At 31.9% G+C, this 5,884-nt stretch overlaps 1 pseudogene; it reads right to left on the bottom strand.

The window, feature by feature from the left end:
• Window positions 1-3,539: 3,539 nt before the first annotated feature.
• LOC118070208 (mRNA-capping enzyme-like) lies at window positions 3,540-5,243 on the bottom strand (annotated as a pseudogene).
• Between the last annotated feature and the right edge of the window lie 641 nt (window positions 5,244-5,884).

Here is a 5,884-nt window from a genome sequence, read left to right as displayed (position 1 = left end):
TTAGTGCAGGATTACAGTATTTATTCTCAACATCGCCCGCTATATTTTGTTGACATTTGCATTGCAATTTCAGCAAAAAAACTTTGACAGGCCGAGGAGAATTTTTTTACTTTTAAAATATAATTTTTATCGAACATGCATTGCTTATAACAATATGAATTTGTTATAAACAATCAGAAATTGTATTTATTGATTAAGTAATGAGTTCATCACATGGATTTGGATGCTTTCAACAAACATTGACTATAACTATTTAAATTTGACATAAACAATTACTAAAGGGAAGTTCGTCGTGTTAGCACAGACAAAGTGTGCTCAGACCTATTTTTTGATATTGATCCTTTTGTTGCCTTGCCCGCAACTGTCTCGAATACTGCTGCCTGTTCCATGGTAAACATTATCCGATTCCTCATGGTTTCTAAATCGCAAGAAATTTGGGCTGCATGATTTGTGATTATATAATTTTTATACGATAAGAAAAACATTGATTGTTTCTTAATATTGGTATTCCGTTATAACAAGTTTCTGTACGCTGAATCTTTACTTCAACTGGAACACATTGTACAATATGAAGAACTTTTTCATTTAAAATTGCCATAAATCCAGGTCCTTCCGTGAATCGATAGGCGAATTCATCGGGCTGGGTTGATGCAACAGCCAGGCTGTTCTGTAGAATCTCCTTCTCCAGCTTACACCTATGTATCATTACATCATGATATAGTGTTTCGAGCTGACGTCTAATGTGTCATTCAATATAAATAAATTTAGTATTAATATAAAGAAGAATGTCCATGTTATCGGTCGTGGGATTGACTGCTTTAGTTGCTTCTACTTGACTGAGTGAGGGTCCAATAACCGGAAGTCATCTATTTTTTTTTTTTCTTGTTTTTATTCAAGTTCACGAAGGTTCGAAAATTTGCGTCCATGTTCTTAGAGATGTGAAGAACATATATGTAAAGTTTTAGATTTATTGAGGTAATTATGAGAAAGATAGAAATTTTCTTTCTTACAAATAATAAATTTTTTTATCATTTATTATTTTTTAAAATTGTTAATGGATGACTTCCGGTCATCACGAAGGTGCGAAAATTTGCATACATGTTCTCGAAGATGTTCAGAACATGTGTATATAATTTTTTTCGTGCTAGAAAATCGAAAAGAGGTCCACAATAGAGTATAGCTAGATCGATAGAGAATTAAATTTCCTATTGATCAGTATATATTGTAAAATATTTGTATGTCACCATCTAATGACTATTAGACTAACGACAGTTTGTCAGTTAACGACGATTGCTTGATGATGAGATTGTTTATAGCAACGAGGAAAGAGTTTGTTTATTTCCAGGTTTTTGGCTGAGACTTGAGTTGACCGTACGGATTCTTTCGTTCTAATTAATTGCTGGCATTCTTTAATAAACTTTTCCTTTATTAATTTATTTTCCGAAGTTGTTATTCGGTCTTATTTTACATTGTTGTCAGAAAGTGGTTCGTTTCGCGTGCCGTGAATATTTTTGTTAGTGAATTTTGAAGAATATTTAAAAAAATCATGCCAAAGAGTCCAAGTTGTAGGCAAACTAGAGCCGGAAGAAGGACTTAATTTGCCGTTTGTATTGAAGAGAATACCAATAAAGAATTTCTAGCATTAGAGATAAGGAACTCAATTACTACTATTAATAATAATAACAATGATAATAATAATTCAGAAATTCATGATTTAGAAAATAGTTTTAATAACTTGGTTGAATCGGTCTTAACTTCGTCGGTTAATAATAGTTCGTTAGCGTTCGCGATTATTTCAGATTAAATCAAGAGATTCGATTCAATTTTTCTAGTAAGTGAAGGAAATGGCTCAAAGTTTAACTTATTTTTGGAAGGTCTTCATGCATCTGAAATCTACTTAAAGATGTTGTGTTTCGAATTTCAGAAAATTTCGAATGGTCGTTTTTAAGTGATTGAATGATTAGACTTGCTCCGTATGATGATAATGAATCATTGTTGACTCTATCTGGATTTGTAATTTCTGTTGAATTCAAGGTTTTTGTAACTTCCAGTCTGGGAATGTTGGCTCTCATTGATCATTTGATTGTTGATTTGAATTCACAATATCTGTCCTGGAGCGTTCTCGTGGAGTTATTTAGGATATACACGGTTGGAGTCATTGTACCGGAATCCTTTTCTTCATTTATTGGCCAAAATGAAGCAAAGTGAGGTACTAGATGTCCATGGTATCCTAATATTTTTGTTCGGATAGTATGCGTAACTGTGAGCCCAATTTTTAATAATTTAGTTTGCACAGTGAGCAGAAGCTATGGAACTTATTTTTGAAAATTTCTTGCGCAAGGTGGAATTGAATTAATTGTTTTAATGATATTATATTATTCATTTAAGAGTGGGATTTTATTTAAAAATGATGCGAAGTCGAAATTTATTTGGAGAATTGACTCTATGAAGTGTGGCCATTCAACCTAATTATTAATTGAACATTGAATCTATGATTAAATAATGAAATTTTTAAAGAACTTTGATTCTGTGAGGAACTTTTATTTTGTTTAGTTCCATGACCTTTCAGTTGTTGGCATTTCTTATTCTTTGGATTCTTATGGTTCTTTCCAGTGGTTCCTTCTGATGAAAAAGAACGATGGAAAGGGATTAAGATGCATTTGCCGAGAACTTAAAGGGATAAGATTATAACAGTAAATCCAAATTTTTTCTCCTGTTTAGTACTTCTTTATTCCCTGTAATTGAACAAAACAAATTTTGATAAGTATATTTGTTACATATTTTTCTTAGCTATTATCAGTTATTTGTAGCCCAGAATCGAAAAAAATTTCGATTCAATTGATACATACTTTTTTTTGTTCATTCTACCTTAATTCTTCACAGTTTAGCAATATAGTTATCAATATGATCCTTTTTACTTCAAGAATTCAATTGCATTGAAACTTCCAATAGCTATTCGATTCGCATTCTGCTTCTCATGAAGGGCTGGAGAAACGAACTTTCACGAAAGTTTAATCATTTTTAGAGTACTACATTTATCTTGGTCCTTGTTGCAAAGCTCTAATTCTTTATGAAAACCTCCATTGAACAGTTCTCTAGCTGTTTCAAGTCCATAGTCTCTGTGAATTGATTGAAATGAATATAACTAAATACGAAGGATTTTACAAAGTGATAAATCAAACTTATAAAAAGTAAAAAAATCGATATGTTTAAATGGATATTATAATTAAAATAAAAAGTATCTTCTTCATCAATATAAAATTGTACTTGAATCTGTGTCCTTGTACTTTTAATGTTTCTTCTAATGTTGATAATGTATCAAAATATTCACAACGTTGATACATTTGAAAAAAATTGTCAAATGTTTACAGTATTCTATGTTCATAACTCGAATGAAAATAATTTACATAAAAGTTCAAATAAGCAAAAAGTAATGAAGTCATGGGATATTGTTTAAATAACTCCAAGGGTATGATCGTCAATAATAAATCACGTAGACTGAGAAAATATGTTAAGGCTAGGCTTTACTTAAATTTTTTTCAATCTTCATTAAAATGATTTCTGCTGATATAATCTACTATATGTTGGGAAGTAACGGGCCTAATTATACTATTTAAAACGGATTGGGCAGTTTTGAAAAAATTGGGAAAATATTTATCTGTTCTTTTCCGCATAAATAACCAAGTTCTATTATCATAACTACACTCTATTATTTTATTTTCAAGGTGTTTAATTTGTCTTGTGCTTTTCATAAAACTAAATGGTTTTTCTAAACCCCCAACATATAAATGACCTATTTTTTCAGATAATATTCTCATACCTGATTCGACGACGATTCTTAGCCTGAAATCCACGGAATTCAACGATAGCGGCTTCCACTTTAAGACGATTGCTGCAGGTCCAGGGATGTAGGGCTCCTTTGAAGGCTAGAAGATCAGGCCGTCTGGTTCATAACCCAATTGTTTGATGAATTTTTCACTCAGTAAACTGTTGACTTGTGTGATGTTCCAAAATTGCTTCTGACGAATAGAAAAGGGTTTTCGATCTCGTCGTATTCGGCCATCCTTTAATGCTTTTATTCGGCCTCCCATTACTTCATTCTCGATGACGTCATATCTCTCAATGAAGAATAAATCTGTAGATACATCTCTGCCATCACACATAATAATATCATAAACTAGGTACCTAGGTTAATTTGTACCATCCACATTATCAATAACTATTTTTCCATCTAATAAAGTATCATTCAGAGTTCTTGAAACATCTTCATAATGACAAAAAGTTAAACCATACACTTCAAATACACTATTATTCCTATCAATAAAGAACATTTCTTTGTTTGCTTGAATAAACATCATATATCTAGTACCATCAGCTTCTCACGATACTTTGTATGGTCTAATTTTAAACTGGATAATGTTGGTGTGGTCCATAGAGACAGGTTGAGAACTAGGAAAACCATTTCTCTTCCATTTGCATAATTCTTGAACTCTTCTCTCAATTTTTCTCACTTTAGCCAAATCTTTTACTGGTTCTACTCCAGGAACTCCAGGCATAAAAATAGGGTTTTCAATATTTTCTTTACCTCTTTGGGAATAATTGCGACCTCCAGATTTTCCTTTGGAATCATTATATTCTAAACACCAAGTAAGTCGTGGTGGTGCACAAAGTGCATCATTTTTATCATCATATCGCCTATATAACTCCTTTATGTAGTCTTCTCCATAAATTCCAGGAAGTCTTGCAGTTGAAAATTCACTCCCAGCAGCATCTAAATTAAATATGTTACTTTCCACTAAGTAACTGATTAAAAAGAATCCAGTTCTATTAAAACCGTGGGTGCAGTGAACTCCAATTATCTCCGATGGATTACGAGCAATGAAATTTCTACAAATTTCTATAAAAACTTTTGTTTGTTCTATAGATGGAGCTTCTTCATGGCCATGACATTGGGGCTTGTAATAACGACAATCATGGAATTTAACATCAGCTTTATGATAAAATCTGGTGGTATTTGTCAAATCTATTAGTAATCCCATTTTTACTTATTGACACTTTAATGATGCAAACAACATATTAACAGAAAAACGACATTTTTCAGAAACTTGATTATCAAATTCATCAGAAAGTGGTGTTTTAAACGCGAGAAATTTATTGGTTATTAATTCTATACTTTTGCGAGGACATGATAACCATCGTAAAGGGATGATCGCTTTACTACCTTCGGAACTTCGGTACGACATTGTCTTATCACTTTACCTTAACTGTAGAAATTAACTATTTTCAATCACAAACACCCACTTTTACTCTTAAATGATCGTTTTCAAGTCGAGAATCAAATCTCATATGATTGAAAACATTTCTGGTTGGCTAGATAACTAGCTCTTATGCGGCTCCTGGTGGTGAAATCTAATAAAATGTCACCATGCGCCACCTGGCAGCGTGCTGAACGCTTCTAGTGGCATTTCTAAATATTAATATCCAAATTTATATTTAATCTGTTTTATTATTACTCATTCGAAATTTTGTCCTGAATGTACCTAAAGTCTTTTGAGTAAGGATTAAAACTGGGGAATTTTTCAACAATTTTTGCAATTTCAAGTAGGTAATAAATCACCTAAACTTTGGAGAAAGACTTCATCTCTTTTATAGGACCTCTATGTTTCGAAGGTTTTCCCCGAATGACTTTTCATTCAAAAGAGTTGAAGTACATTTTTACCCTAAATTTCTAACTCCATATAATCATTTATTTTATTGCAATTCCAAAGTTTAAAGTACTCTAAATTCTAAGATCTACTTCTTGTTGAAAAGTCTTAGCCCTAATAAGCTAATTTTTAATTTTCTAGTCTGAAAAATATAAGAAAAAGCTGAGCAAAATCAAATA

The sequence above is a fragment of the Chelonus insularis genome, unplaced genomic scaffold, assembly GCF_013357705.1.
Source record: "Chelonus insularis isolate UGA/USDA-ARS -01 unplaced genomic scaffold, ASM1335770v1 contig_12_pilon, whole genome shotgun sequence".
In the NCBI taxonomy this organism is placed as follows: domain Eukaryota; kingdom Metazoa; phylum Arthropoda; class Insecta; order Hymenoptera; family Braconidae; genus Chelonus; species Chelonus insularis.
The sequence above is the reverse complement of the archived record's forward strand: the minus strand, read 5'-3'. Positions and strand labels throughout refer to the sequence as shown.